The sequence below is a fragment of the Ambystoma mexicanum genome, chromosome 4q, assembly GCF_040938575.1.
Source record: "Ambystoma mexicanum isolate Mex_15411 chromosome 4q, UKY_AmexF1_1, whole genome shotgun sequence".
NCBI classification, from domain to species: Eukaryota; Metazoa; Chordata; class Amphibia; order Caudata; family Ambystomatidae; genus Ambystoma; species Ambystoma mexicanum.
In genome coordinates this window covers 518,584,627-518,598,962 of record NC_090928.1, presented here as the reverse complement: position 1 = coordinate 518,598,962, position 14,336 = coordinate 518,584,627, and the positions used below count along the sequence as shown (strand labels likewise).

At 49.3% G+C, this 14,336-nt stretch overlaps 1 protein-coding gene across 4 annotated transcripts in view; it reads right to left on the bottom strand.

Moving 5' to 3' along the window:
- Positions 1-14,336, bottom strand: part of RALGAPA2 (Ral GTPase activating protein catalytic subunit alpha 2) — a 3,672,963-nt gene that overhangs the window by 3,398,045 nt on the left and 260,582 nt on the right. The window lies entirely within an intron of this gene.

Sequence of the window (14,336 nt, the reverse complement as noted above, 5' to 3'; positions counted from 1 at the left end):
TGTATACCTCGACTTGTCTTTTTTTTTTTAAACTTAATTTTTATTGACATTTGTTAAAACATGACACATAAATCACATTTTGGGAAGTGGAAATGTCAGTTATTCGAATTACCCTCCCCCATCATGAACCCGGGAATTGAAGCCCAAATGCTCCATGTCTTAGAATGGCATCATCTCGGCCCTGCCAGACCAACCTAATAACAATCAATTAACTCAGAAATATAAATGAGATCCCCCCCACCTCTCCTCCCTCCCACCTAAGAGACATTCCATCTCTATAAATTAACTGTGTACTACAGGTCTGTTCCATTTGATGTGTCTGGAGAAGTTTAGATGTGTATGCCGATCCTTCTTCTCTGGCTATCGCCCGATCTACATCGCTCCTTTCCTGGGCAAACTACTGGAAAAGCGGGCCATCTCCCAGCTTAATCTGCATACTAATCTGTTGGTGGCCTCCATGACCACCAGTCTGGCTTCAGGGTGGCCCCTGTGAAGACTTTCTCTCTAATCTTGACTCCAACCTTCCTTTTGTCCTCATTCTCTGCGATCTACCCTCTGCTTTCGACAGTCTACCACGCCATCCTGCTCAATCACCTGCGCGACAACCTGGGTATCACTGGCCAGGCCCTCCCCTGGTTGACCTCCTTTCTCACTGACCAACCCTCCCAGGTCCAACTTGGGTCTTTACTCTCTTCTATCTCTCTCTCTACTTGTGGTGTTTCCCAGGAGTCTAACCTTTCTCCCTGGCTTTTCAACCATTACCTGGCACCTCTTGCCCATCACATTGCTACATTCTGCTCTAACTTCCAGTGTTTATGCGGATGAAACCCAGCTCTCCTTCAGGCTCTCCTCAGCCACCTCTGCTTCTCATACCAGACTGTCCAGCTGCAATTCAAGAATGGTGTGCAACCAATTATCTGTCTTAATTCCAATAAGACCAAGATCCTGCTCATCGGGACACCTGCTCTTTCCTTTCCTCCGTCATGATGCCTACCCCCAGGCATCAGGACCAAGCCCATCAGCTCCGGGAGCAGGCATCCAGACACTTATTAAAACCCCAACAGCCCCGTCGGAGGGCTGTTTGGGTTCAGTCCTGGCGCCTTAGCCGTCACGCTCATACACTTTACTTACCTGATGCAGACCATGCTGCAAGTGAGTCCAAGCCAACGTGAGGCCTGGATGGGACTATTTTATTACAGGGACTATTTTTTACTCGGGCGTGGTTCTGGGGAACTTCTTACCTGGAACTACTTTGGAGGCTATTTAAACCACGCCCGAACAGCAGAACACGCTTCGCGTTATTCTGCATCCAGCAGCATAACGCTCACCGTGCCTGCAGCCAGCATCCAGTCTTCTGCCACGCCTGCCTCGAATCTGGAGCTCCTAAAAACCAGAGGAAAGAAAAGGACCAGGTTAGAAAACAAACTATTTTCGAATTGCTCACCTGATTCCAGATCCATCTCGGCTCCGGACCTGGAAAGATCATTTCAGTACGCGTCGCATCTCCAGCTGCAGCGCCGCTCCATACACACCAGTCCTCGCAGCATCCTCCGATTCGGCGCTGCCTCCATTTCTTCGCCGAACTCAGGCACCTGGGGGACAAATGAAAACAAGGTGAGCCGAGAAAACCAACAAATCTAACTCTTATCACCATAGACTTACCTGATTTACCACCAGAGGCATTATTCTATAACTCTCCACATCTTCATGTGCCGCACCTGCAAAGAGAGAGAAAACAACACGTTAAACACGTGCAACATTTACCGGACAGCGTCGGGTAATACAGCCTCTTACCTGAGCGCCACCAGCTACCACGAGAGCATCTTCTCACAAACTCAGCTGCAAGACAAGGAAAGAAGGGGGGAACAAGAGTGAACATCAGACATATTGAACTCTATGAACTTGATACTTACTGGCCCTAGCCAGGAACCTCAGAGTCAATACTCTCCGGAACTCTCCCACGTCTTCAAACCAGTGAAGTAACTGGCATCAACGCGCCCCTGCAATCCATGCAGGATGGAGAGCTCATCTTTCAAGAGTATAAGGTGAGATTGGTGAAAGGGCACTTTGGAGTGATAAGTGGGGAGGACTGTCGGAGGGTGCCATCACTTGAATCCACGGGTGGCTAAATCCATCTCTCCACTTGCAGGAGAATACTTCTACGGGTCAAGCAGACAAGATTCGGAGGGCCAGTTCAGTCATTCATCTCTGCACTACGCATCAGATTGGTGGAGACCGCAGCAGTCCAGGTCCGACCGACGCCCATGTGGGAGCCAGGTGAGTAACATCCTCTCCCTCTCTCTGGTTGCCCACTCTGGGCCCTCTTCCTGCTACTTCCTGTGAGGCCAAGAATCTTGGTGTCATCTTCGACTCCACCCTCTCCTTCTCTACTCACATCTCTGACATCTCTAAGAAGTCTTACCATCAGCTGTACCTCAGAGGTATTCTGCCTTTTCTCACCTTCCCCCAGAAACTCACTGCCTCCAGAGCCCTGGTCCTCTCTAGGCTGGACTATTGCGACAGCCGCCTTCTAAATCTTCCTGCCTCTACTCTTCGACCTTGACAACTTACCCAGAACAGGACAGAGAATCGCCTTTCGCCTCAAGCCCAGGGATTCTATCTCTCCAGCTCTGAAATCTCTCCACTGGCTCCGTGTGGCTGCAAGGATCAACTTCAAGATAATTTCCATCATCCACAAGGCTTTCTGGGGCCTGGGACTGCATTACCTCCAAGTTTCTCTTCCTAAACATCTTACTTCTCGAGCCCTCCACTCATCCACCTCCAACTCCGAGGGTCAGACGCTTCTCCAAGCAGAGGTCCTGGGCTGCCCCACACACAGGTCACCTGGCCACCCACTGAAACTCGGGGCCAGGCTCCTGCATGTCCAGTTGCCCTTGCGCTGCCACCAGGCTCCCCCAGCACTTAAGGGTCTGTATCGGAAAACCTACAGCCCCTTGTCTCTGCACTTATGAGCCAACCTCCGGCAGCACTTATCGAGTTATCTGCACTTCTCAACCCCCCCCCCCCCCCCCCGATCCCCCAACAACCTCCCAGCACTTCTCCCCCTCCCTGCACTTGTGCGATCTGAAAGACTAGGCCTAGGAAGATCTTTTTTTGTCCTCCTTCTGTCCCCGCCCCCTTGTCTTGTCGCGCCTAGAAACCCTTGTGTACAGGCGCATTATAAATGAATTGTGTCATATATGCAAGCTCCGGTTTTCCAGCTTCCCCTAAAATTCTCCATAACCTATAGATCTATTCAAACATTAGCAGTGGTCGTAGGGACCTCCATTTCTGCCTCCCAACTATATAGGAGCACACTCCATTCCGCTCTAAATTACTCAAGCGTATTGTCAACAAATTTCAGTTTTTCTACCACCATCATAGTGTGCACTTTGTTCCCAAGCCTCTCTTGATGGGAGGTTTTCATCTTTCCACCCTTGAGATGGCTAGCCGTCCTACTCTAAGCATTGCTTCCCACATTCTGGGGAGCAAATTCGCTCATTCCTCTCCTTCGCTGGTACCCACAAGAGCATCTGCAACGGTTCTCAACTGAATCCTCGTAATGTCCTTGATCCAGCTCAGCACTTCATCCCAGAAAGCCTTAACCTTGGGGCATCGCCACCACATGAGAAAGGGAGCCCACCTGGCCACATCTCCTGCAACACAGTGGGGAGAAACATTCAAAAACGGATTGCTTCCCTCCCCAGTACCTCCTGAACCGATTCTATATCCAGAAACGCCCCTTCCTTAAACAATTGACCTACCCTCTCAAGGGCCAGGTCCGACCAACTCTGCGAGTGTCGCAGTCCCAGATTCTCCAAATTGAATGGGTGGCCCCACACAGAGGGCAGGGGCGAGGGCCAGGATGAAAAAGCTCGGTTATTCCCACCATCTTGCCAGACTGCCCAGAGAACCCCCAAAGTGGCATGAGATCGCAATCGCTCCAGAACAGACCTAATTGGAGCCCAGAGGAAATCCCAGACCTTCAGGAGGTGGGCCACCAGATCTTCAAGATACACCCCATACATTTTTGAGTCTTCCTCATATGGTTCAACATTACTCGCAATTGAGCAGCTTTAAAGTTAAGTCAGAAATCAGGGAATTAGAACCCACCTCTAAATTTGGGGGGTTATCAGTGTTGCCATTTTCACTCTCGGAGTCTTGTGCTGCCAGATAAATCTGCAGACTTCTCCCACTTGCCCAGAGCCTTGCCCGTGGTTATGATTAATTCAAAACCTTCCAGCCATCAACTTTCTGTTTTGCTAAAGTCACCCCGAGTGGGACGGGTATGCCCAGACGTGGGTCCCGAGTCTGCCGGGCCTAGAGACCCAAGCTACTCCTCACTGATGACGCCCAACAAGGCTGAAACATGTCTGGGGATGCTTGTGGTCTCGTGCAGAAGGGATGTGACCTAGCAGTTCGGGCTGGACTGCCCCTTTTGGGGTAGGACCAAGCCTGATTTGCATATGGTTTTCCCCTTCTGTAATGGCTTGGCAGGCTGAAAAACGATGGTCTGGAGGGTTGCCCAGAGCCTTGCCCGTGGTTATGATTAATTCAAAACCTTCCAGCCATCAACTTTCTGTTTTGCTGACTTCTCCCACTAAGTCAAGAAAAAATCTTTCCGAGAGCTGTCTCAGGATTGAAGTAAATAAGTATAACAGGCCGGGGAGTACATTCATTTTTATGGAGGTCATTCATCCGTACCAAGTCAATATTAACAGGGTCCACCTTTTCAAATCTTCCTTGAGCTGTACCAGAAAGGGTCATCATTTATTTTCACTATCTCACCCAAATCTCTTGTAATTCGGATCCCTAGGTATGGAATGCTATATGTTCTATCCTCATACCCAAGTATCTCTTCCCGCAAATCTAATAGGAGGCTTTGCATTTGAATTGGCATGATGCAAGATTCCTGCACATTAATGTTTAGGCCCGACAGATGGCCATAGGATGGAATTTGTTCCATTAATGCCGGGAGTGACTGCTGTACGTTAGTGAGATATCCCAGTATGTCGTCTGCAAAGAGTGATCTACATTCGATCTCCACGCTAGCTATCACTTTAATACGTTGTTTTTGGCATATTGCGACCGCCAAAGATTCCATGGTCAGGGAATAGAACCGTGGCGAGAGGGGGCAACCTTGTCTCATACCCCTTGTTCATCTAAAGACATCTGAAAAACCGCCATTGACTTGCACCCTTGCCCTGGTGCCACGATAAAGCACTGACACCCATTTCCAGAAATTCAAGCCAAACCTTATCTTCCCCATGAACTTCATCATAATGGGCCACTACACCCTGTCAAAGGCTTTCTACGAGTCTAGGCAGGCCTCCTGCTTCCCCATTTGAGCGCAATGGATCAAATCCATGGTTTTCCGAAAGTTTTCTGACCCCTGCCTCCACTGGATGAAGCCCACCTGGTCCCCGTTGACCACTGTTGGCAATCCTGTCTCTAGCCTTGTTCCCAGGATCTTTGCAAGGATTGTCACATCATTGTTCAGAAGGAAAATGGGTCTGTAGGAGGAGCACTCTATGGCATCTTTTCCCTCCTTATGGATCGCTTTTATTTTTGGCATCAGCATTATGTCGGGTAGGGCACGTTAGAGCAACGTGTATTGAACATTCTCACTAGGTAAGGAGCAGAAAGTGATCTAAACAGTTTATAAAACTTCCTTGAAAACCAGCCATCCCCTGGGGCCGCTCTGGTCTTCATGCCCTTAGTTGCCTGTTGAACCTCCTCCACTGTAGTAGGGTGGTCAAGGTCCTCTGCCATATTTTGTGAGGGGAAGCCTATCTAGGAATGTATCCATCTGTTCCTCTTCTCCCTCCCTTTCTGAGGTATATAATGTGCTATATTATTCAGTAAATTCTATCGCAATGCGCTATTGATCATACTGGACTACCCCCTCTTCCGCCTCAACGCCCCCAATTGTTCTTTGCCTCCTTTCCTCCCTCAAGCTCCACGCCAGAATCTGGTCAGCCTTATCCCCTTTTTCATGGTATCTTTGTTACAAATGCATATGTTTTTTCTCAGTGTCCTGGACCAGGATTGTGTTTAGTTGCCCCTTATATTGTTGGAGTTTGCTCGACACCGCAGGTGACAGTTCGCCTGGTTACACCCCCCCCTACACCTCCCAGTGGCAACTGTTCTATTTTTTGGCAGAGCACCATTTCCTGCTCACCCCTCACTCTTTTTCTGGGAACCGATCTTTATCAAGACACCCCCAATTGTTGCCTTAGAACCTTATCACAGGGTCAGAATGCTCACTTCCCCTGTGTTGTGAAAGCTAAAATAATCATTGATGGCGGTGAGTAATTCCTGTGTCACTTCCCTGTCTTGCTACAAGAAGTCATTACACTTCCAACTCCCTGTGGGGGGTGGTGCTCCACCCAGCCCCGCTACCACTTTTACTATATCATAGTCTGACCAGGGAATCGGGCCAACCTCGCCTTTCCCCTCCCACCAACAGTTGGCCCTCCACAAACACAATCGGTTCGTCTGTCATCCCTTCCCTCCCAAAATTCGCACTGCCCAGAGCTCGGGCATAAATAGAACCCAAAGTAATAAGGTGGCCATTCAAACGTTCCTTAAAGACATAATGGTCATTTTGATCAGTCAAGACCTTTTCCGCCTGAAATCCGAGGCGGGCTGAAACCAGGACTGCCACACCACTTCTCTTCTTTACATCTGAGGCCACAAATACTTCTCCCACTTCCTTGGCCCTTAAATGGGGTTCCCTCCCCCTACGCATCTCCTGCAAACATAGCCAGTCCAGTCTTGCTCTCTTAAACTCCCTAAGAACCATCAACCTTTTGCTTGGTGAACTAAGGCTTTGTACATTGGAGGAAGCCAATTATCATCCCACCCATTATCATCATTCACCTGTTTCTAAAGTGTTGCACCTCTCCTCCCACTCCGGAGCTCGCCCTCTTGTAAAACACATTTCACATAGGCCCGCTGTACACTCCAACCCGTCAGAGATCGCTTATCGTGAACCCAACAATGACTCTTAAACATGAACTTTCCCTTCCCCACCCATCCCCTCACACGGCAGCCAATACATCACCCGAGACAGGATCGAATCAACAGGGGTCCTCCCGATCTTCGGACCAACACAGCAAAGCACGATATCTCAAGCCCCCCTCTCAAAGTCAACACTGTTGAAATGTTCATACTCCCCTCCCACCCCCCACTCTTTACTTTGCTCCCCAAAGCTCTCCATAACAATGCAAAGATACGCCTACACATAAATACATATCTTGACTTAAAATGATGCCTTTCAACTGATGCAGAGTATCACAGTCATCTACTCAGTTTTCCAACCAGAGGGGTGTTAAGATTCTTGAATTTGCGAGATTTCCGGATCTTTTGCCTGTCCATCTGTAGATCTTGGCCCACGCCCACTTCTCTTGTGTCTCCTGGATGTCGGGGTTGGGGCTCTTCCATTATTTCTGAGGAAACTCTTTGAATGTCATCCTCTGTGACTAGCTTGTAGGAGTATCCTTCATGTTCAAAAGCGATCGAAAACAGGAAGCCCAAGCGTTCTCATGCCCTTGTCATTCAGCCATTTTGTGAGTGGACCACATTGCCACCTCCTGGGCAGCGTGAAGGCAGGTCGGTCCCGATAGATGGTTATTTTAGCTAAGCCGTAATCCACTGGGCTTGCCCTCCTGGCTCTGTCCAATATATTCCTTTTTTCAGAGTAATAATGAAATCTTGCCAGAATTGTCCTTGTGTCTCTGGCGCCACCCCCAGCTCGGTGCGTCCTATCAATTGTAGGCTCATTAAGAACATCCGACCCAAACAGCCTCAAGACCTCCATTATAGAGATTTTGATGTCACTCTCAGATTCTCCCTCCTTCTCAGGAAAACCAAAGAAAATGAGGTTCTTTGCTCTGTTCTCGAAATCGTCCATTTTCAATCAAGCCTATGTCTCTCATCAAGTGCTCCGACATTCGCATATAATTTGCATCTCCATAGTGTTTAAAGAGGTCTGGTTACCCTCAAGGCCTTAGACCCTCTCCTCCTGGAGTCAATCCTATGGTGCATTTTGTCCAGTCTTTGCCCCAGCGCTGAATGCATACGGGTACTGCCGCAGCAGGGGCCCCTCACGTGCTGGCTGCTGACTTGCGAGGACTGCAGAACATGATCCAGCACCTCACAGCTGGTGGACCACTGCTCGCCACCCCGGTCCTTCAGGCCCCTGGTGCACAGGCTCAGTCACTGCCCGGGCCTCGCGTTTGGAGATTCCCGATGTCTGCCTCAGGTTGGAACAGCGGTCTCCCTGTTTCTCCAAGGATTCGCCACAGATTTGGAGCAGGAGTGCTCTGTAGGGTCTTCAGCAGGGGGCAGCTGGTTCTCCACCTCTTCTGGGGGGAGGGTAAGTGGGGTTCTATTTCCCTTTAACTCCTAGAGATCAGGAGCACACTGAAGGTTTAACTTTCCTCCATGCGCCCTCTGGTGGCCGCCCCTGGTGACTTGTCTAGTCCCTTGCAGCACCTGCCTTATTTCCTTGGACCTTTAAGTCAGAGTTCTACAAAGGAGAGCAGACTAGTTTCTGCATACACTGCCCTGCTTTGTTTATGGAATGTTGGAGTGAACATTCTTCCCTGAAAAACCCCACACTTTGTGCCTTAGTAGCATCCACTTGCTATGCGGTTTAGGCCCAATGCAAACTGTATTGCGCCAGTTAAGACAACGCTACGTCGGGCGAGTTTTCTGGCCTATGGACAGATTTGATAGGTCGCCTTCTCCAGACTGCCTTTTTCCCAGGGGGTGCTGTGGAAGGCGTCATTGAATATATAACAACTTGGCATGCTAATGTTGACCTTACCCTGTTTAACCTACTCTTCACTGTTTGTTGAAGCTTGGGGGAGAGCCGGGTGGCATCTCTCCCCCCCACCCACTCCCTCCCTCTGCTTTTCATCGAAGCCTTCTGCATCCTTATTGTTCTTACTTCACTGGTGCAGTGCTTTTGTAAGGAAAGACTTGTACCCTCATGTGGTTAATGCGCCCCACCTGGGTTTGCATACGGGTAGCAGGCTGCAACCCTGACACAAAAAGTCACTTATTATATATTTGATCACTGTCGAATATAACAGATATACATGCTTAGAAATTAATACAACACAGCATGATAAGCTGTAACAAAAACTTGGTTTATCGAAATGTGTGGCTTCATACTTAAAAATAAAAAAAAGTACGGCTACCGTATGCAAAATAATTTATGAGTTGGACAGCAAAATGAAGTACTTAAAGCATGCTGAGGAAGATAGAAAAACACATTCATTTTTTTAACCCAAAACTATCAAAATAAACTGAAGTTTCCAGATCACACATTCTAGCACATCCATGCAATCACCTGCAGTTTGAGTGTATTAAGCAGCAGTCTCGACTCACTTTGGTGGGTGCGGGACGAGCGAGGAAGAGGTACATTGAGATTCAAGGTCAAGTTGGTAGGTTTGCTCCTTAGTGCTAAAACTGAGAACATGGTACTGTAGTCTTGCAGATGACGAAAAGAGTAAAAGGATGGTGAAAGCACAAAGTTGAATTAAGCTTTACGTAACTAGCAATAATCGGTCAACATTTTAGCATGACCACTATTTTGGATGATGTGCAATTTATTTAATAACTGAAGTGGTGCTGAATTCTCAAAGTAAAGTGCAGCACATTTGCATGCATAAAAAAGAATAATTGCATAATTGTCGCCACCTGAATAATCTACTCACTGCCAATAAGCTGCGGCAAGCCTAGACAGGTTCTCTGGGGTTTTGTCACTCCAAACTTGCATTCATCCTTCCGCATTGGCTCGCTGAGCAAAATCCACTTCTCCCAGTATTAAAAATGCTCCCACTGAAAGTACTTTACATTGACAAGAACTTCACTCTCTTAGTCCAAAAACAGGACTTTTCATGTTGTGGCCATCTAACATCTGATTTCAGTTCAATTAATTTTAATGGGCAACTACAGTTGGACCAGCACTTCGACATCAAAGGAGACTGAAGGCAATTTTGAAAGGGAGAAACCTACTCCCTATCCATGGTTCATTGTAAATATAACCAGACTGGAGCCAACCACAATATTCGGCAGTGGTGGGGGGGGGGGGGTACTAGAGAGCCCAGAGAAAAGGGCTGCAAGCCTGGGAGCTCCCGTCCAACCCTGCACTATCCGGCCTGTAATCCGGTCTCCGCTGTATTGTATGGAGCTGCGGTGCGCCCAGTAGTTGGGGGAATATCTACTGTATAAAATCGACAAATCTAGACACCCGTGGAAAACAGTGACGCAGGAGGAGCCAGAGGTGATGGACGGTGGGCCTGCGCAGCGCACACAACTGCAAACGCAGAGACTGGCGGCACAGTGGGGGCAGGGCACTTCAATCGCTCCAGAAGAGCGTAGGAGAGTCCAAAGCTGAAGGCCCCTGCACACCGCGAGACCCGCAGTGCCACCTACACTGGCTGCAGCCCGTCACTGCTACGCGGGAACCCACGTGAGCCCCTGGTCGGGATCGATCAATGCATTTAACCAGAGGGTAGCCGAGGTGAGACCTGCCCCGGAGAGACCCACATACCGAGTACAATAAGTCAGTGACTGACCTGGGATGACGAGGGGCCCTCCGGCGGGTTGCCCTCGCGCAGGCCCCGGGGTTAACTCACCACATATACCACAGTTGGTCCCCTACTGATGGCGGAGGACCAACAGCAGGCGTCAGTCGCCCTATACAGATCCAGGACCTGCCCAGGGTGAATGAGCGTGATGCTGTGGCATCACATAATGAAGGGATGCAACGAAGGTGCAGGCAGGGTGAGCCGCGCTTGTGGTGTACTCCCATGGGAAGGAAGTGGCCTCCACCTGGGGCTCCAACTGGCAGCCTTTTGCACGGACAGTGCAGAAACCACATGAGGCCCAGCCTAAGCTGACAACAGAAGGAATAAAGGGCGGTCACTGCACAACTGCCTTAACCTAGGAGCACCTGAGGCACACATTTCACCCAGAAAGATAATGCGAGGCTCTACACTCCTACGACCCGCAACTACTCAGCTGGGGTGAGGCACTGGTAGCAACCACTGGTAAACTTGGAACTGTGCAGACAGTGCCATATTCTGCATATGCGGATCTGCCAGGGCTCACAAACCGCATAATGTTAAAAGCACAGAAGTCACAAACAGCGGCCCAAGCTACATTTTGAGGCTGCAGCACCATCCACATCCTCTGGAAACCTCCATAACAGTCCCTGGCAAAGTGCTCTATGACATCAAGGCGATGCTCGGCCAGGGACAAGCGAGCATTCAATCGTTAGATGGCAAAATGGACACCTTGACTTGCAAGGTGGATCACATGCAAGTCCGCCTGGATAAGCATGGGGAACAGCTATACCAGGCTATACTGTTGAAGATGGGACTAGCAACGCAATAAGAGGAACTCAGGCGGGCCATGAAAACAAGGACAGATAACCAGGATGATCTTGAATCCCAATCCCAACGGAATAATCCAAGGATAATAGGAGTACCAGAAGCTGTGGACCAGCGCAATATGGAGGCAATGGTGGAGAACTTACTGAAGGAGGTCCAGGGCGACAGACTTCTCCACGGTATTCATCGTAGAACCAGCCCACCACATACCCAGCGGCAGGAAACCTATACCCGGTGCACTTGCTCGGCTGCTGAACTACGCAACAGGGATGTGGCATTGCAGAAGGCCAGAGAACAGGGATCAAGACACACAAATCCACATCTTTCCAGATATCTTAGATAAAGTTCAATCATCCAGGAAAATCTTTCCTGAAGTGAAAAGAAGGCTCAGAGAGGGGCATCAGCTATGCAATGTTGTTTCCATCTAAACTTAGAATTAAGCACAACAGAAAAGAATAATTTATTTACACTCCGGAGGAGGACAACACCTTTCTTGAGACCTTACCAAGAGCCCCACAAGACAGAGGCAACAACGACGGAGAGGGAATCTTTCTTGGGAGTCCACGCGGTGCCCAGTCGATGCGAGAAACTGAGTGACCTGTGATGCCCCAAGACAGCTGTGACAGTAACCATGGACTGGGTTAACGGGGTAACTGGGCTCTGGTGATACCACCCCCACCCTCCAAGCGTGAACAATGTGTGTTATTAGGGCAGAGGAGGAAGGAGGGATCTGGCAGGTTGGGGTTGCCGGTGGGGTTGGTGGGTCCACAGTTTTCTTTTGGTAGTTTGTGCATTGGGCCTGTAACCCGGGTCACCTCTTCGAATATCATAAATCCGGGTGGTTACAGCCCAACCGGTCGATCCCAAACACAGGAAGAGAGGGGATCAATCGGGCCAGGGAGATCAGAACAATTGGTGAAAGGTTAATTTTGATAACTATGGGGTTGGCAGTACAAGGAGTTAAGACATGACTGTCTATCAGGAGATCAAGAAGCATCACGTTGTGGTGCGCAATTCAAATTGTAAAATACATAGTTGAAACATTGATATGGACATGCAATGTCTGGGTCACTTAGAAGCATCACATGGAACGTGAGGGGCATGAACTGCCCATCTAAGAGTCGCAGGGTGCTACTATATTTGCAAAGACACCAAGAGGGAGTAGGGTTTCTGCAAGAGATGCATTGGACACTGGATATAGAGGTGAGATTTGGGAGGAGCTGGGGATGCCAACGCCATTTTTCTTCGTACTCTAGAGCGGTGTGTATTCTCATCCATAACACTGTTGGGTTCTGTCTAACCACAATGATCAAGGACCAGGAGGGGAAGAGGTTTGGTGGTGCAGGGAACCATTCAGGGCAGACTGTACACTCAAGTCAACTACTATGGTCCTAACCAAGACACAGTGGAAACACTAGAATGGATCGACCGCCAACTGGGGAAGCTGACACCCGGGGACACAATCTGGGCTGGCAACTTTAATGCGGTCATGGAACAGGGCCAGGGCCACACCAGGGCAGCTCACGGCCCAACATCCAACATGACTAAAACTTCAAGACAGGTGTTCAGGGTGGCAGATCGCTTAAGTCTGGAGAAATAGAAACCATGGTACACAACAGTACACATTCCATTCCTCTGTACACAAATCGGCATCCTGGCTGGACTATGGGGTCAGTAACGGAGGCCTCTATTCTGGCACGCACACTGTCAGACCATGCACCAGTGTTATTGGCTATCGAACTGTCGGGCCAGGGAACAGGAAGGGCACCCTGGGTATTCAAATGTGAGGGACTGACCAATAGTTTTTCGGGAGGGCATGGCCAGGGTAATAGACACGTTCTTCAAAATAAATGCTGGATCGTGGGATCTGCCGTGACCGTACAGGAGAGTTTTAAATGCGTGGTTAGAGGAGAATACATCTCCAGAGAACCCGGGGTAATAAAACAAATGGGAAGGGAAATGACAGATGCTGAAGGTCAGATTCGGAAACAAGAGACACGCCCACGCCAGCACCCCTGGAGCAAGCGGAGATCAGGAAACAAATGCAGCTGTTTAACGAATTAGCACATAGAGGTTACTTTTCTACCTGGCAGAGCCGTGGTGCAGCAATATGGGGGGGGGGGGGGAAGGACAGAGACCAGAGAAGTTATTGGACAGAGCTGGAAAAATGGATGGCTCCAGGGATCGTGTGCTATCCATAAATGATGCACAGGAACAGGGAAATTTGCGGATCTGGAGATAGTTAAAGAATTCTGTCAATTCTACGGTCGACTATACTTCACTCAAGTTCGGGTCTCGAGCTATCTGGAACAGGTGGCCCTGTACTGGTGTAGAGATGAGGAACAGGAGTAGCTGGTCGTCCACTATCGTAGGAGGAAGTGCTTGGGGCTACTAGATCTCTCCCATCCGGGAAATCTCCCAGCCGGAGGGGTTTACAGCGGAGTTCTATAAGCAATATGCAGGGAAACTAGGCACCTACCTGCTGCAAATGTTTCGTCAAAGCCTGAGGAACGGCCAACTGCTGGAGTCCCTACGGGATGCCTTGGAGCTTCTTAAACCAGATAAAGCTCAGAATGACTGCTCCTCTTATCGACCCATATCCCTCATTAATTTAGACAATAAAATCCTAGCCAAAATACTGCCATCCAGATTGGCACCCCTGATGCAGAAAATGGTGTAGGCGGATCAGTCAGGGTTTATACCTCGTCACTCCACATTCCATGGTCTTAGTAGGATGTTTGGACTGATGGTCGTGGTGCAACAGGATAAACCAATAATAGCGACGCTCCTAGATGCCACAAAGGCATTTGATTCAGTGGAGTGGCCCTTCCTGTTTGCGGTACTGCGTAAGATGGGAGATGGGGAGCAGTTCATCTCACTGGTGTTGCTACTTACACACTACCTAAGGCTAAGATCAGGGTGAATGGT